The sequence below is a fragment of the Lissotriton vulgaris genome, chromosome 11, assembly GCF_964263255.1.
Source record: "Lissotriton vulgaris chromosome 11, aLisVul1.2, whole genome shotgun sequence".
In the NCBI taxonomy this organism is placed as follows: domain Eukaryota; kingdom Metazoa; phylum Chordata; class Amphibia; order Caudata; family Salamandridae; genus Lissotriton; species Lissotriton vulgaris.
The window spans coordinates 469,072,036-469,090,534 of NC_141699.1; positions in this window are offsets into that span (position 1 = coordinate 469,072,036).

Below are 18,499 nucleotides of genomic sequence, written 5' to 3' on the forward strand. Positions count from 1 at the left end.
TCAGGTCTCCGTTGAGGATGAAGTCCATGGAGGCGATGGCGTGGGGTGCGACGAGGTCGGCGGTGGTGGTGGCAGAGAAGGCGCATGACGAGGGTCCCGCGTATTTTGGTTCTGGGGCTGGTTTTGATCTGGAAGTGGAGGTGCTCTGTGTTGGAAGAGTAGTGGCTCGTGCTGGAGGTGGAGAGTCGGAGGGCGCTCTTGTGTGCGGTGGCGAGTCCTCCTCCTGGGCGGGGGGCGGTCCTTTCTTTGGATCTTGTATCCGTCTGGGATGTCAGTGGTGTCCCTTCCAGCACAAAAGCAATCCTGGCAACAACATAGACACCCTTGCACCATGGTGCAAAGGTGCCTGCGTTGGCACTTGTCTGCAGTTTGTGCGCTGGCAGAAAGGACAGGAATGAGCCGTATCTTGTAGATTCCTGCCCTTTTCTTTTGACGTAGTGCAGCGCAGCTAGAAGGCTTGTTACGCTGCCCCACTCTAGAATATTGTAAATGGGGGCGTGGCCAAGATGGCGTCTCAGTGAGACGTGTTGCTGAGTCTCTCTGTTCCCGCCCGGTGACACCCCAGCATTCTAGCAGGGCAGGGGGGGTCCTCGAGCCTATCAAACCCCCCCCCAACTCAGGGAACACAACACTGACCAGGGTGCTCCCAGACCACAAAATCCCAAGACCGGCACCATGCAAAAGTGGCTGTCGGGGTCAGCCCTGCAACGAACCGGCTGCTCGGCGAACATATCCAAGGGGAAGACGTAGAGAAACAGAGAAGGTCGCAATCGGGCCCCCTTCCTGAACCCGCGGAATGAGGTTCCCCGATCAGACCTGCGGGCTCCCGGTGGCATTCAAAGGCAGAGCTCTGCTGCCGGAGCCCAGATGCAGGAGTGGCCGCCATCTTGCATCTACGCAAGGTCCCGGCTGCAGAGAGAGGTGCGGGCCTCGCAATTGCGCAGCTTCATCACCTGCTGACACGCCACTGAGGCACGGCCTGGTCAAGATCAGAGGCTGTCCCGCCGATGCCACAGGGGACCCTGACCTCCGGGGCTGGTGTTGACTGCGGCCCCCCCATTCTGTGATACTGGTGAGTGCGGGAGGGGCCCCAGTGACCTGCCATAGACTGTGTGCAATTAAGGAGAAAGATGGACAAGAGGACTGTGCCCCCCCCCATAGCCTAGCGGTAGAGTCGCTGTTGTGCACCAAGCATATGTGAACTCGTTACGTGGGTTGGTGGCTCAGCACTAAAGGAGCTGACTGGGTGGACCATAGAGGACCTGGGCTTCGGAGTATCTCGCAGGTCTAGTGGGAGCGAACCCCATTCATTTGTCGCTACTTCACTGTGAAGAGGCTGTAGAGGGGGATCTAGGATCTGGCGGTGAGGAGTGCGACAGGAGCGACGCTGCCCACAGCACTCCAGGGCCCAGACATTACAGCGAAAAGGCTCACCGAAGGAAAGCTTAGAGCTATAGGATGCAGCACAGGGTGCGGGGCCTTTGGGACAGTCCTGATATGCACTTAAGAAGGTGGGGGCGCCCACTCATGCCACAGCTTAGATCGGACAGGGGCACCTTACGGAGCTGACGGTCGCAAAGCGGAGAAGGTGTAGTGCGGCTCAACGGCATCCCCCCATTTGTTTCCTAGGCATTCTGCCATGGGGCCGGTGTCCATCTCCCGCAGGCACAGAGGCCTTGACGCCTCACAATGGTGGCTCCCAAAGGCCGAAAGTACGGATCGGTCTAGAAAACATTACTCAAATCTACTAGCTCGCAGCTGCAAAGTCAAACCATGTTGAAACCTGCGGACAAGACGGAGGGAATAGAGGGATTAGAGGCCCATGTGAATTGTACCTTTTTGGAGTCCCTCTTCGCCTACCTCCGCGAAGATCTGTCAACCATGAAGTGGGACCTTTTGGTTGACCTGCGAGAGGTGTGACTAGATGTGGACTCCCTAGAGCAGTGGTTCCCAATCTTTTGACTCCTGAGGACCCCCACTGAATCACTACTGGAAGCCGGGGACCCCCAAGCAATTTGTACAATTGAAATTTCTTTCAAAACGCCTTTTGAAGCAGAGGAAATTTCAAGAGGGAGACAGCCTGAATTGGGTCTATTGGCATTGACATGTATGCATACAGCAGTGTATTATTTAGTGGTACCCAAGGGCCTGTGGAAAGTGAGCAATCAGACAACAGTACGAAAATCCTACTGCTGATCCTGGCTGCATCTATTTTTACCTGCCTGCCAAGTAACGGTAACCTATACACATGTAATTATAACAACAATGGTGGATTTGGGGTCCTAGGGAAAGAGTTTATGGACCTGCGAGGCAAAATCTCCCCTTTGAAATATCATGAACTACACAATATTACCTTGGGCCTTAACAATGCACGTTCAGCCTATAGGCTATATAGCCAGCCTTTTTTTCCGCCTCTCTTAACAAAGATCAAACAGATACTGGTGAAGAATGAAAAATCAATAAGGGGAATTCATCCCTTATGATTAGAACCCTCACTCACCCGAGGGTGACATGCTTCATCATATGGGTTCCTCCTTACCAGTAGGGAAAACCTAGTCCGTACTGGGAGCTATGACTTCTTTGCTGTAATGAAGGAGCTCAGAGATGTTTTTGATCTTAAAGGATGGATACTAAATCCCATATGTAAATATTGAGGGGTAGTGAGGGTGCAGCGCAAAAAGGGGAAGAAAAGTATATAAGCAAAAGTGTGAAAAAAGTTAAAACTGTCTAGGGAAGGTGCACAACCTTGGATTTATTCTCGTGCTCTACCTGACTGGATTAAAATGTAATGCAAATCAGTGGTATAGATTTAAAACTACTGTTAGGCCAGGGTCGACATGTTTCAGCCAAATGATCAGTTTCCAGTATCGGTGGCCTTCTTCAGGACCAACTGTGATAACTAAATATTATTTGCTGCTGCTGATATTGTGAATAAAGAAATAATAAAGATACAAAACCAGTATTCCTGAGTCCTTTTTTATCAGGTAATACATGAAGTATCTGGGGCAAGCTCTTGCTGCACGGAGGTACCGACGGACAGCGCGGGGCCTCCTTTCTTGAGCGGCCTGCCAGGTTGAGGTGAGGTCTGAATATCCTACTATAGAGGTCATCACAGTTGGTCCTGAAGAAAGCCACCGATACAGGAAACTGATAATTTGGCTGAAACATGTCGACCCTGGCCTAACAGTAATTTTAAATCTATACTACTGATTTGCATTGCGTTTTAATCCTGTCAGGTAGAGCACAAGAATAAATCCAAAGGGGGGAGGAGCCAAGCTGGCGACCGGGATGGCCGCTTAGGCTCCCGGCTCCGGGTTCCTTCTCTCTGTGCGCATACATCCTGATTCCTATCCTGAGCGGATGCCTCAGATTCGTGGAGCGATGTGCTGTGGTCACCGGCAATATGCTCCGGAGGTCCCGGCCGGCGGTAGAAACGCAGAAATTTCCCCTTGGCCTTTCCGGCCGTTAGGGTGCTGAGACCGGGGCCTCGAGTGCGCAGTGAGGCCGGCCACCAACGTGACTATCTCGGCCATGAGCGGGTGGCAGAAGCGGCCGGCCTGCATTGGAAGTCCGCTTGACCGTCTCCTGGGGCAATTGTCCAGCCCACTTCGTGGGACGACATCGCGAGACGCACGGCGCTGCGTGTTGGGGGACAACTGAGATCGTCCTGTCCTTCTTTGTCGCCGAGCGCGGCCATTGTGTTGGTCCCCCACCGAGACTTGTGGGCAGCCCAGTGTGCGAGACGAGATCCTGCCTTCCACATCAAGGGCTCCGGCCGGAGTCGTTTGTCCTGCAGTCCACTATCCCTGGCATTGGTTGTTCCGGGAGACATCAGGCCGTTCTACGCTCCTTTGTTCTGGACCCAGCCCGGAGCACTACGGGGCTAAATTACATCAGGGTAGCTATGCCGGGAGGCTGCGCCCTAAGTCAAGGACCTCCGTCCGGGAGGGAGAGTGCTGTGGTTCATGGTGTTGCCCCACACACACATGGGAAGGAGCCCGATTTGAACGATCTCATGGCTGCATTGGACTCCTTTCGCGTAGCTCTAATCGGTGGCGCCTGTGCTTTGGAAATGAGGCTGGACGCCATTGCTTCATCCTTGGGACAGGAAGACTTGCGCTGCCCGCGATGGCATAATGCTGGCATTGCACCATTCTCCGCGCGGGGTGTTTCATCTTTCCCAGTGGTACTGACTGACCCGAGGTGCTGTGCGGACGACTCTACAGAGCCTAGATCTACCTTCCAGATGTTCGACTATCACCAGACAGCTCCTAATATTCCCCGGACATCGCGACTGATGCGGCCCGTTACAGTGTTTCTTTCTTCTATACTTTGTAGTCTACAATTGGACCGCAGGAGTTATGAAGGGACAACATTGGCATGGCTCGATCCTTGCAGGACATGGACGGTTGGTTCTCGATTGTTTGCAAATGAGGGGGGGATGGAGCGGCTTTGTTTGCCCGGGCGGTTGGGCTTAAATTTATTGTATCGAATATTGCTCGCTCAGCTGACGCATAAGGAAGGGCCGGATAGAAGGGGACAGGGTTGAAAACTGTGTGCTGCACCGGGACTGATAATTGGCTGGTGGAAACGTGTTTTTTACGGAGCTCATGCTAGTGCCCAGAACTCGCATAACCTGTCTGTATACTGTTTTGAGTTTATCTTCCACGATTTGGCTCTGCTTTTAGGACGTTCATAGTGCGCGGGGGGGTTGAGGGGGCCAATTAGAATGGCCCCCCTCCGCTTTCCTTCCTTACTGGCCTCCGGGCTGGGCGGGGGGGATTTTCCTATCTTTGGGAGGGGTTTCTTTTTATTTTTGGGGCAACAGGCACGCTGCTAGGGGTTAGGCTGTAGCCATCTGCAAGGGTGCAGGGTGGGGGGTTGGGGGGGGTCTTGTCCGGTTTTTCATTTCTATGGCCTTTTTGTTCCTTCTTTTCTCTTTTCTTTCCTTTGAGTAGTACACTGGGTTACTTTTCTGTCTAAATGGTTCTTTCTTTCTCCTTTCTGTAACTATATTTCGGGTACTCTTTTACGGGCGACAGGCCCGCTGCTAGGGGGGGGTAAGCCATAGCCTCTGCAGGGGTGCAGGGTGGGGGGTAGGGGGAGGGTCCTCTTTTTTGTTTTATTGTCCTTTCTTAGTTTCTATGGGTCCTTTTTTCCCTCACTTATCTATTTCTTTGTTTCCTTTATCTTTTCGTTCTTCTCTTGGGTCAGTATAGAGGTCAAGTATTGCGCCTCTTGTCGTATCTGTACTCTGGGATATTGCTAACTTTATTAAGGTGGTCTTGCGTTCATGGGGTGGGCGATGACTGGTGCGAAATGTGATTAGATATTCCTTTATCCTGATATGTGTACCGTAGCACCGGCACTCCGATAATGATTATTAGCTCTGTGGACATCCTGACGCGTGCATTGCCCACTCTGTGCCCTTAGGTTGATTGTATGACATATGATCCTTTTCATTATATATTTTAAAATGAACCTTATCTGATCCTTTAACTCAGTGGTCACGTCTATTCGAAGTGCTTTTTGTAATATATGCAGTATGTTGTAATGGTGAACTACTGAGGTGCTCTCTGGTTGACAAACGTGCTACAACTTGATTTCGAGGCCGGCCAGGATGGTTGTAGGCCCGTAACTGTATTCATACGATGCACAATAAAGGTTTTCAAAAATTAAAAAAAAAAAAAAGAATAAATCCAAGGTTGTGCAACTTCCCTAGACAGATGTAACTTTTTTCACACTTTTTCTTATATACTTTTTTCCCCTTTTTGCGCTGCACTCTCACTACCCCTCAACACTTACATATGGGATTTAGTATCCATCCTTTAAGATCAAAAACATCTCTGAGCTCCTTCATTACAGCAAAGAAGTCGTAGCTCCCAGTACGGACTAGGTTTTCCCTACTGGTAAGGAGGAACCCATATGATGAAGCATGTCACCTATACACATGTGCCTTTCACCGTTTTATTGCTTTTATTCAATTGCCTGTATTTTCATTGTTGTGTCTGTGACTGCTGTTGTCTGTCTTCCCCCGCTGCCTGTACGTGGTCCGTGCCCCTTTTTCTTCCCTCTGTTCCCCTCGCTTCCCCGTGCTCTCTCTGCCCGGTCTTTTCTTCTGCCCCCTCGCTGCCCCGTGTCTCTGGCCATTTTTCCTTTCTGTTCCCCTCGCTGCTCTCGTGCCTCTCTGCCCGTTCTTCCTTCTGTTCCTAGCTGCCCCTATGTTTCTGTATTCTGTATTTTGCCTCTGTGCCATTCGTTTTTTGTGCCCTTCTGCCCTCTGTGGCACTCGTTTTTCCCTCGTTTTTGTGCCCCTTTTGCCTTCTGTTCCACTTGTTTTCCCCTCGTTTTTGGTGCCTTTCTGCCCTATGTTCCCCTCGTTTTTTGTGCCTTTCTGCCCTCTGTGCCACTCGTTTTTCCCTCATTTTTTGTGCCTTTCTGCCCTCTGTTCCACTCATTTTTCCCTCGTTTTTTGTGCCCCTCTGCCCTCTGTTCCACCCGTATTTTTTACTTTTCTGCCCTCTGTTCCACTCGTTTTTTGTGCCTTTCTGCCCTCTGTTCTACTAGTTTTTCCCTTGTTTTTTGTGCCTTTCTTCCTTGTTCCACTCGTTTTCCCCTAATTTTTTGTGCCCTTCTGACCTCTGTTCCACTCGTTTTTTTGTGCCCTTCTGCCCTCTGTTCCACTCGTCTTTTGTGCCTTTCTGTCCTCTGTTCCACTTGTTTTTCCTCGTTTTTTGTGCCCTTCTGCCCTCTGTTCTACTTGTTTTTTGTGCCTTTCTGCCCGCTGTTCCACTCATTTTACCCTTGTTTTTTGTGCCCTTCTGCCCTCTGTTCCACTCATTTTTGTGCCTTTCTGCCCTCTGTTCCATTTTGTTTTCCCCTCGTTTTTTGTGCCCTTCTGCCCTCTGTTCCACTTGTGTTTTTGTGCCCTTCTGCCTTCTGTGCCACTCGTTTTTTCCTTATTTTTGTGCCCCTTTTGCATTCTGTTCCCGCTTGTTTCCCCAGCCGCTGTGCCCCCTGCGGCGCTGCCCCCCTGACTGCCCACTGCCCATTCGCTGTCCCCGCCTTCTGATTGTATTGTTGTGTCTCGCAGCCCCTGCGCCAACATTCACAGCTCTTGTGTGCTGTGAGGATGCATGGGCGTTTCATTTTAACTACCACAGGCACTCGAGTCCTGCGGACTCCCTGGGAATGTCTCACGGACCCCTGGGGGTCCACGGACCACAGTTTGAGAAACGCTGCCCTAGAGGAACATGAAACTTGGTGAGATGAGGAAATCAAGAGCTTGCAACAAGATGTCCACCAGCTACAGGAACAGAACCATGACCTATAGCCCCATACGGAGGATCTAGAGAACAGGTTCAAGAGGCACAACATCTGCATTCGTGGCATGGCATACGGAGGGGAAAGCACTGACATTGAAAGGTTTGTGGTGGACATGTTCCGCTCACTCTTGGGTGAAAGTCATGACTTTCCGATTAAGCTAGACTGCACTCATAGAGTGGGCCCTCGAAGGGCTGCTCCTGCTCCTCCTGCTGACATCCTCACCTGTGTGCATGACTATCAACTCAAGGAGCAAATTCTCTCTGCGGCCAGGAGCAACTTAGCTTTCGAATGTAAAGGCCAGACACCCGCCTTTTATCAGGACCTAGCGGTACAAAAGAGGGTGGTGATGGACGGAGCATCTGAACCAATCAAACACTCACACCCAGTCAACAGATCTGGGTTTAATCCATCACCGTTCTTTAGCCCACTCTGCCACCCCAGTTCAGACATGGCCATTTGCAAATCAGTCTGACCCTGTGCCTCATGGGAACAGTCCAGCCCGAACTGCCAAGCCATGCCTTCCCTGGACCGGAAACAAGCTTCCTAGGACCAGTTTCTGGCATTCCAGCCTTCTTCAGCTTGCAACAAGATGTCCAAATGTTTCATACCTACATTGAAGAAGAATACATTCCATACGTATACATAGAAATTCATTTATTTTACCAAGAACATACAAATTGTTTAAAGGGCCCTCCCCCCACTACAGAAAATGTGAGACTCAGTTCGCTTGGTAAAGAAGGAGCAGCATGGCCAGTCTTAGCTGCATATATACACTGCATCCTTACACTGCTAATTTAACTGCAGCAGAAATGCATACACTATACAGAGATTAGGCAAAAAATTATAGAAATCTTACACAGTTCATAATGCGAACATAAACAATTAACCCTCCACGGTCTGCTCAAGTCACACACCCACAATTGGCTACCACGGGTATCAGCCCACAAACACTGAATGCTGTTTTTGGGAAAGATTCCTACCAGACGGGAGAAAATTCCATTCTAGATAGCACAAAAAAACACAAGCCAGAAGCTTGAAGCAGTTTTTCCCCATACGGGCCACCAGCAAAAACACAGAATACTGACTATTTGCTTGCCAATGGGGATGGTTCCCCCGGTGAAAGACTGCTCAAGCCTGGAGTAGAGTTTCCTCTGTCGTTCATACCAGTACTCATGGTACCCCTTCATTGGCTGTCTTGCCTGAGGTGCTGAAATAGGTACAGAATAAGTACGCAGCAGCACCTGCCCTGGACTTGGGAATGAAACTGATGGGCAATTTTGCTGCAGTATCAGCCATTATGTTAAGAAACATAAAAGGGGAGGCAGGAGCATTGGCCATACACGAACGCCTGAGGGATGGAAATTCCCGATCCTGCACAGCCGGAGCAGCAATTGACTAAAATTATCTAAGAAACTTATGCCACTCTAGATAGAGATAATTTGAGAGCCAGACCTAGAAAACTGCAAACTAAGGGAAATACTGAAAAATAGAACTCTAAGCAAGCACCAGATTCTTCAAAGAAGAAAATAAACCAAAAAATGAAAACAAGAAACAATCAAGGGTGGGTCTCCTCAACAGGAGACCACTGGAAAAAAAAACATTTTTTAGGAACAGTGATAAAATTAGAAAGCCTGACAGGTATCGGGGTGGCAGATTAATTTTACTATTGTTTCTTTCTTTTTTTGAAAAAACAAGGGCAACCCAGTGGGTAGCTATGGACCATGGGTATCAACTAAGTTTAAGGAAAACAAAGGTCCTAAGCTTAAGTAAAATCCTACAATAATATTATATAGACCACAATAGGCTACTATATATTTCTCTCCCTTGTCCAGCCGGACAGGGAATTTATTAATCAAGTGACTTATTAAAGGTTAAGATACATTTGGCAACAAAACATTTCATTGCAGTAAGGCACAGTCCTGTACCTTACTGAAAAAGGATAGGAGAGAAGGTAGTAGAGGGAAAAGTGTTTCAGGCAAAGAGAGTGAGCAATCAGGGCACTGTTTTAAATCAATATTATCAGTGTTTCCTGGAGTAACACATACACACATTAATGTACATTGGTTAAACGTATGTCTACTCAAAGTAGTTGACGTTTCAATACCGTGCTCAAGTTATAAAGGGATCATCTTCAGGACTTAAAGAATAATTTTGCCTGGTTTGAAAATTAAATACGCCTGTTGGGAAGGAAACAGGGGAAAGGAAAAAGAAATAACAGAATTTACGTCAATTCCAGAGAAGATAATGAGAAGTCAGCTTATCCGTTTTTAACATTGTATAAACAATCTTCGGAACCGCAGTGGTAAGGTGTTGCCAGCCGGCGTCGTCATTAAATAAAAACAATTAAAAAACATTTGGTGTTCAGTGCACTGTCGGTAATTAGGGGACTAACTTGCTCCTCCATGATTGTGGCGAAGAGAACAGTGTGCACGTATACTGGGTTTGGGACAGGATTACCACTAGGGGTTATGGCGTGCAACCATGGTGTAACACAATTCAGCTCGGGTTATGGGTTTAGGGCGCATGGGGTGGTGTTGGGACACGCGTTTGGGACTGGTGTGGGATTTGCCAATCCGTATGGTCGATTGCATACCTCCGCCGAGGGTAGTGAGGCGTAGCTGAGAGATACGTGCTAAGTGCTGAGATGGTAAACTTCGCTTGGATCTTTTGGGCACAGGCTTGGAGACGCTGATGCTGTGGATGGAATAGGAGTTAAAATTCTTGTGCGGGCAAGCTATTGTGACGGTTAGCTTAGAGAAACGGAACATACCATAGGCTCGGCAAGGTGGAAGCCTTTCGGGGAGTCTGTGGTGTGGTAATTACAGGCTCGAGTGTCAGGACAGCCAGACGCTGAGTGCCTGTCGGTGTGTCCGTTGTGTAATGGAGGGGGGCTCAAGTCTTTAGCGTGCAGGGTTTGAACCGCAGATGCTGTGAGGGAGGGAATGAGGGTTAGTTACAGTGCGGGGACGTTTTGGGTGAATGGCTAAAAGGCGCGGGACATACCGTTGGCTCATTAGGGTTGAGGCGCTGTCGGGCTGTCCGTGGTTTACTGATTATGGGCTTCGACGCCGGCTAGATGACCGTCGTAGCACTGCGGTCGAGTAATTCAAGGATCCGCTAGGAAAAGGGTTGAAAGGTGATTAAAATGGAGCATAGAGGGGCGTCCGTTAGGCAAACCAGAGAGCTGGGGACTTACCGGGGAGTAGAGCGATGTCTGGATACGGACGGGCAGCTGTGCTTGTCCGATTGCGCTCTTGACGGGGATGGCAGACATCTTAGTGATGAGCCAAAGGGTCACGTGATAGAGGCAATGTGACTTCAGGTTAATGTGGCCGCTATCTTGAAGAGGTGCACAGACAATTGGGGGAAGGCCGCTTATCGTGCAGGTGCATGAATGGAAAGGGCAAGTGACACAATAGTGATTATAAACATACGGCACATGTGTTTGTGATATTAAAATTGCTGACATTTAGGCAAAGGTGCATTGTGGTATTTATACCTAATGCATCGGGATGAGACAGTGTGGTTCCCTGATGGTGTGAGCGGCGAACCTGGTCTCATGCCTTGTGTGGGGGTGCTGAGGGCGTCGCATGTGACATGGTGAAAGGGTGTGAGATTACATTAGAAGCATTACAATGACTCTGAGTACATTTGAACGTTGTACTTTTTCAGGGGCACATTGTGAGTTAGTTCAGATTAGCCAATGTCTTTCAGAGGTATCCTGCTATAGAAGTGTTGTCCAGTCCTCACTTCTGTTCAGTCCTGTGTGGATGGTATTAAACTGGATTATGGTCTTCAATTCCTCTCGATTCAGGAGTTGACCTAGGTTGCCTCCTCTTTGTGGCAGCTTGACCGCTTTTAGGATTGTCCATTTGATGTCGTCAGCGGTATGGTTTAGTTCTGAGAAATGTTCAACAAGTGGAGCATTTGGAGTCCCACATCTTATGCAGCTCCTGTGTTGGCATATGCTGGTCTTTGCTTTTTGAGTGGTTTGGCCTACATACATTTTAGGACATGGGCAAAGTATTGCGTAGATGACATTACTGCTGTTACAGTTGGTAAAGCTTTTCATTTCAACAGTGATACCATTATGACAAAAATTGTGAGCCTCAATCGTGAAATCACATACATTACAGCAACCACACTTAACGTGACCCAAGATTGGTGGTAGTCCCCAGTTGGATTCAATGGTTTCCTTCGGAGTGGGGACAGGTAGGGCTGCTCTGACCAAGTGGTCCTTCAGGTTTTTGCTTTTCTTAAAAGCAAATAACGGTCTTTCTAAGTTTTTTGGGCCTGCGTTTATCGTTGGCCAATGCTTGAGGATAGATTTTCTAATTTTATTCGAAACAGGGGAGAAGGTAGTTACACAGGCTATCCTCTCTGTTTTGTCACATGTCTTTGGTGTAAGGAGAACCTCGTATGGGCAGTACCAAGCTCTTTTGGATGCATTTTTTACTAGTCTTCTAGGGTAGCCACGTGTTTTTAGTTTATTGGCCAGAGTGTTAGCTTCCCTGAAGTAGTCTGCCTTGGATGAGCAATTGCGCCTTATCCTCAGAAATTGAGAATATGGCAGTGAGTCTTTCAAGGCCCTCGGGTGGTTGCTGTCATAGCTTAGAAGAGTCTTCTAAGCTATGGCAGCAACCACCCGAGGTGGAAACCCCTGATACTAGGGTAAGTGTTCCCCATCATTCATACAAAATAACGCTCTAATTGAGGTGCACATTCCCAAGAACATCAAGGTTCTCTTTTGGGAGAACCTGGCATATGGTTACACCATTCTTTTGGCTGAAAAAGACTGGCCACCTGAGTTCGTAATGGAATGCCCAAACGGGGAAATGGTAAATGTATCAGCTTTCTACGACCTCGTTCCAGAATCAAATAAACATTCTTATGCCAAGGAGTGTGCGTTAGCGCTTGCTCCTGCCCGATACTACAATTATGTTGGTTGGGATGATGAGTCACCTCATCACGAGATTCCATTAAAATCTACTCCTCAACCCCAGAGACAATACCTAATAAAACATGAAGCCAAAAAACAAGTTAGGGAAATCCTATAAAAACTTGAATACCAAGGGGTGTTAGAAAATTGCACCTCGTCAATGAATAATCCTTTGTTTCTTGTAATGAAACCAGATAATTCATACTGTCTAGTATTAGATTACAGACATTTAAACACATCTACTCACACATTCGCAGTACCAAATGCACACTGTGCTGCACTAATGAAAACATAGTGCAGAAGAAATACAAAACAACACTGGATATCTCAAATGGATTCTTCTGCCAGAATGTGGCACCTGAAAGCAGGTATTTGACAGCATTTTCAGCGCTAGGTTCACAGAGGCAATTTTGCTGTTTACCTCAAGGGTATAAGAAAAGCCATGGGCTGTTTTCAGTCAGAGTGACAGAATTACTTCAAACTTTTGATGAGGAGGCGTTGTCCTATGTGGATGAAATCTATCTAAAAGACAATGAATTAATAGAACACTTGGACAGAGTAGACTGCATAATTCTAGGGTTTTCTCACCTCAGCTACAAACTTAATTTAACCCCTCCCACGCTTATGACCGAACCGCTCCGTCATGGTCCTTGGGTGGGCTGTGCTGGTGACGGAGCGGTTCCGTCATGGCCCGCTCGCCGCGCCTGCGCGGCGCTAATTTCGTGCCTGAACTGACCTTCTAAAGAACAGGCGGGCCATGACGGAACCGCTCTGTCACAAGCACAGCCCACCCGAGGGCCATGACAGAGCGGTTCCGTCATAAGCGTCGGAGCGCCGCGCGGCCGCCCCAACCCCTTAGCGCTGCAGCGGAATTGCCGCCACAGCGAAAGGGTTAAAAAAATCTAAAACTGCACATCTCAATGAGAACGCAAAAACCTGGCGGCACATTTTGTTGGAAAATGTTGCATTGCTCAAACCTCCAAAGACTCAGAAAGGACTACAATCCATTTTAGGATTTTTACATTTTGGCAGAACATGCATTTTGTATTACGCAGAATGGGCAAAACCATTCTACGACTTAATTAGACCTGATTTTTCAATCGCACATTGGCACAGGAACATACAAAGATTTTACGTTCCGTACAATCTGACATGATAGCTTCAAAATATTTACACAGATGTGTAAACATGACCAACCTGGTGAACCGTGTTGTTGCTGGGCCAACTGGGTATACATACATCACGTTCAACTAAGATGATACAGTACCTATAGCATAATCATCACATTTGTACACAAATGCTGAAATGCGTTTTGCACCCACTGAGAAAATTCTCACAGAGGCACAGACTGCTGTAGTGAGATGAAAGCACTAGCTCAGGGAAAACGCATAATTGTGGTTGCCCCGGTACCGACCTTAGAGACTGTCACCAAAGCTATAAAGCCCTACATCCGCAATGCATACAATGGGCTAACTTTGTCACTGCAACATATGTAGATTACAGATTCGATTCTACATTACAAACACAAGCATTTTTGCAGTATGGACAAGAATATCTTATGCTGGGGGGCGTGGCCAACATCATGGCCGGCTAGGACGTGCCACTGCGGAGCTCCTGTAGAGCTGCCTCGTGATCCGTCCATAAACTCAACCTGTACCCTCCAAATACGACGACGAGGAGGCTGAAAGTGTCCTGTACTGGATAGAGGCGAGAGACAGGAGATTGGCGGCGTCCTGGACGAAGAAATCGCCCCGGAGCCAGCCGCTCGTGTGCCCGACCTTACCAAGATGGCGGTTGTCAGCGCCCGGGTGCTCCGAGCGCCGTGAGCTCGGGATCTCCGTCCCTCCCTTGCTAGAGGCTGTCGAGGGCAGGAGACGCTACCTAGGAAAGCTACGCCCTGAGCGGCCCCCGACATCAGCCACACCCGACCTCCACCCGGAGATCGCTCATGACGGAGCAGACTGCATCAAGATGGCGCCCGGAGTTCTGAGGGAGAGCCTTCGGCCCTGAGAGGTGCGAGCTGGGCCCCCGACTGGCTGGCGCAGGGGCACTGCTGGTGGCAGGCGGAGTGAGCGGAGCGCCACGAGGAGCTGGGGACCCACTGCCGATTATCCCTGCCCCGCCAGCAAAGCAACCGGGAGGTAATGGTCTGCACCCGCCCACAAGACTACGCACTGCGCCACGGGACGGTAGCGACCTCCCTGAGAGCGGACCTCGGTACAGATTTGAACCCAGCGGCGGCGGAGGTAGGAGGCACTAATCCGGCAGGCTAAGCCCGCCTAGGAAGGAACCGGGGAGCAGGAGGGGGTTGCTAACGGGCCCTCGGGACCTACACTGGCAGCAGGCATCCTATGTTTTGCACACCTGGGGGGAGCAGCGCTGGAGGAGCTACAGCGGCGAGCAGGAAACACAAGAGGGACACTCGGGTGGAAACGCTGTGACGCCGGGTCGACCTGTCCTGAGACCCCCTCAGCGGCCGTGGCGAGGGGCGGCGAAGCCACTGAAACACACGCCCAATCACGCCTGAAGCATCCGCAGACCTGAGAACTGTGGGGGATCGCCAGTCCTGGTCGGAGCACGGTGGCAGTACGGGTGTGCAGAGAGGCGGGGGCGCGAGAGGGACGAGGCTCGAAGTGACCGGCCTGGGGCGAGAGAGAGGCCCGGAATATCCCTGACCTATCGCCGTTGTACATAAGAACTCCCACGTACAGAGCACGCTTGTCGCAACACCTTGCAGAACATGGGGAAAAAGGAGACCCTACCTAAGGGACCCAAGCAGGGCCCAATGGACAACTTTGCTGCGCCACGCCAGATGGCGGAGGGCCTTCCCACGGTTTCGGGCGCACGTTCAGATACCGCACTACTGATGGAGGCCATCCAGGCGTCGCGTATCGACATTCAAGAGTCCAGGGCGGCCCTCGAGGTCAAAATCGGCAAGGTGGGCTCGGAAGTGACACTCCTACGACAGGACTTTCGGAATCTGTCCGACAGGGTCACCTCTGCGGAGGCTCGGATGGGTGAAGCCGAAGATTCGATCACGACCCTCCGAAAAGACATGGCGGAACTCCAGGCGTCACACCGCCAGCTCCTTTGGAAAGTAGAGGACGCAGAAAATATGGCCCGGCGCAACAACCTGCGCTTTGTTGGCTTTAGAGAAGGGATCGAGAAGACCGACATGGTGTCCTTCCTGCACAAGTGGCTAATGGAAACATTTCCAACAGCACAATTCTCACCGTGCTTCATAATAGAAAGGGCGCACAGGGCTCTCCTTGCCAAACCGCCAGAAGGGGCAAGACCACGTCCGGTTATTGCACGCTTCTTAAACTTTGCAGACAGAGACTTGATATTGAAAGAGGCGAGGAAGTTGGGCGAAATCCGACTGGAGAATTCTCATATCATGATATTCCCTGACTACAGCCAGGAGGTGCAAAAACAGAGGCGGTCCTTCGATGCGGTGAAAGCTAAACTCAGAGACATGAAATTTGCATACATGCTACTGTTTCCGGCAAAACTCAAGGTGATATACAATGACCAGACACTCTTCTTCACGCACCCAGAGGACGCCTGGCAGTGGCTGGAGGAGCGCCCGATCCTAAACAGCAGAGAGATCGCTCGTCGTGACCAGCTGGATAGATCCCTGAAGAATGGGATGCGTTGGGAATTTCCGAAGGCTCAACGGCTGAACTCCAGAAGGTCCATGAGGCAGACCCCAGCGACGCCGTACAGAGGCCGAGGCGTTGGGGGGGCGCGCAAAGAACGTTTCACCTCCCCGAGAGGTACAGCCGAGTCGGGGTCGAGATTCACAGTACTACCAACTACGACACGGTCGGAAGGCGAGGAGGAGGAGGCTGTCGATAGCCACACTTCGGGTGGTGAGGAGGAAGAGAGACGATCAGATCACCCTTTGGTACGTGAGATCTGTGTGTTGGAACAGGACTTGTTGGGACAGCAAAGTGCACCCGAATCTGAGACTCAAGACTCCAAATCCTGATAGGAAAAGGGCCTGAATCGCAGTGCTCACCGCACGCCATGGGATATGGCAACGGGGAAGGAGGCGTACGTATTTGGTGGACTTGAAGAACAGGAGTGGCAGCCCTGTACAGGGAAACACGCAAGTTGACACCCCCCTTTCTGTTTTTTGTTTCACGCGTTTGTAAGGTTTATTGGTGTTTGCTAGGGAGGGTTTGGTGGGTGGGCGACAGGCCTACTCCTACGGAAAGTTATGTCCTGCTTGGGGGCACACCTGGAAGGGGAGGGAGGTGGGGTGGGGGGAGGGGTTTTCTAAGTTGGGTTGGGTAGGGGACAAACTGGGAATTGGTGGAAAGTCAAGAAAACTCAGGGGTGGGATCAGTTGCGCATGCCAAGCCTCCGCACCACATCCAACCACAGGGGCTGGGCCACGCAGAATCACAGTACATTCCGATGGCAGGTACCGTAGACACACCACGGGTAGAGGGCAGAAGACTGATTATCCTAACATGGAATGTAAATGGGATAGGCTCAAAGATCAAGAGAGGCCTCGTTAACGCCTATATCAAAAAGATCGACCCCGACATAATTTTCCTGCAGGAAACACACCTCAAGGTTTCCCAATGTGCCTTCATAGCTAGAGGCCGGTACAGGGTATTGGTTCATGCGGGATACACGTCGGACTCTAGGGGCGTAGCAGTCATAGTCAAAAAATCCCCTCCCTTCACAATTGCTCACACATGGATTGACCCACAGGGGACATACACAGGAGCGCAGGGTAACTGGCACAGAAATACATATACCCTGATCTCAATCTATGCACCGCCCAAACTACAGTCACGCACAAATACAGCGCTCGCAAACATACTCTTGAACACAGCAGACACGATACAAGTGATAGGGGGGGACTTCAATGAAGTGATGAATACACACCTCGATAGGTCCGGTAACACTGACGGGGAGGACCGCATGACTGCGTTGTTTGACCGAATGACCACTTTAGGACTGACCGACGTATGGCGATGGCTCCACCCGACACAACACACCTATTCATACTATTCTGGGTCCCACAAGACGCTGTCATGCCTGGATTATATTTTTATGTCCCGACAGCATTTGGGGATAGGGGACACCGCAGAATATAGGGCCAGAGGCATATCTGACCACTCACCGCTGTACGTAGAAGTGGGGCATACCCGAGCTAGAAGTGCGGGATCTTGGCGCCTTCCGGCCTGGGATCTTCAAAACGCCACGATCCTGAGAGGAGTGAGGGCAGACATAAAGGTATATATTGCGGAGAATGAAGGCTCGGTGGACTCGGCCATCACTCTGTGGGAAGCCCTGAAACCAGTCCTACGGGACAGTATTAGATCCAGATTGGGTGAAGATAGGCGGAGTCGCCAGGCCGAGGTAGAGGCCCTGGAGCAGGCTATTCTGCAACGGGAAGATGAATACTTAGCCCATAAGACCGAAGATACCTTAAGACGGTTGCTCGACGCCCAGAAGCAATATAGGGAACTGGTGACCAACGAGGCCAGGACCCAATCCTTAGCTACTCTCCACAGACTGTATGACGTTGGGGACAAGCCAGGGAAGCTCTTGGCTTGGCTCAGCAGAAAAGAGAGAGCCGAGAGGTGGATAGACAATATTGAAACGGCGGGGGCAATGAGGTCCACACTGACATTGAGATAGCAGAGGCCTTTGCTACCCATTATGAAGCCTTTTACGCAGCCCGAGACCTAGCAACCCATGAAGTGGCTCTCCAATACCTAGATGATACCACACTACCGGTCCTCCCCCAGACGATAGGGAGGCTCTGGAAGCAGACATCACATCTGATGACATTGCGAGTGCCATTGCCAGGCTCAGACCTGGCAAAACCCCGGGCCCGAATGGCTTCCCCGCGGAGTTTTTTAAGCGCACGGCGGACCTATTGACCTGCCACCTTAAGGGCCTTTTCGCCAGTGCCTTCGAGGAAGGAGAGCTCCCACCGGACCTCACTATAGCCAGGATAATCCCGTTATATAAGGAGGGCAAACCGAGGGAGAAATGTGCCTCCTACCGGCCGATATCACTCCTAAATATGGAAGTGAAAGTGCTGGCAACCATCTTGGCCGTCCGCCTGAGGGCGGTCATCACGGGCCTTGTACACCTGGACCAATCGGGTTTTTTGCCTGATAGAGCTACGAAGCTGAATCTCAGGAGAGCCCACAACTGGCTCCAAGAGGTAAAGGAGAGAGATGATCCACATTGGTTCCTCTCCCT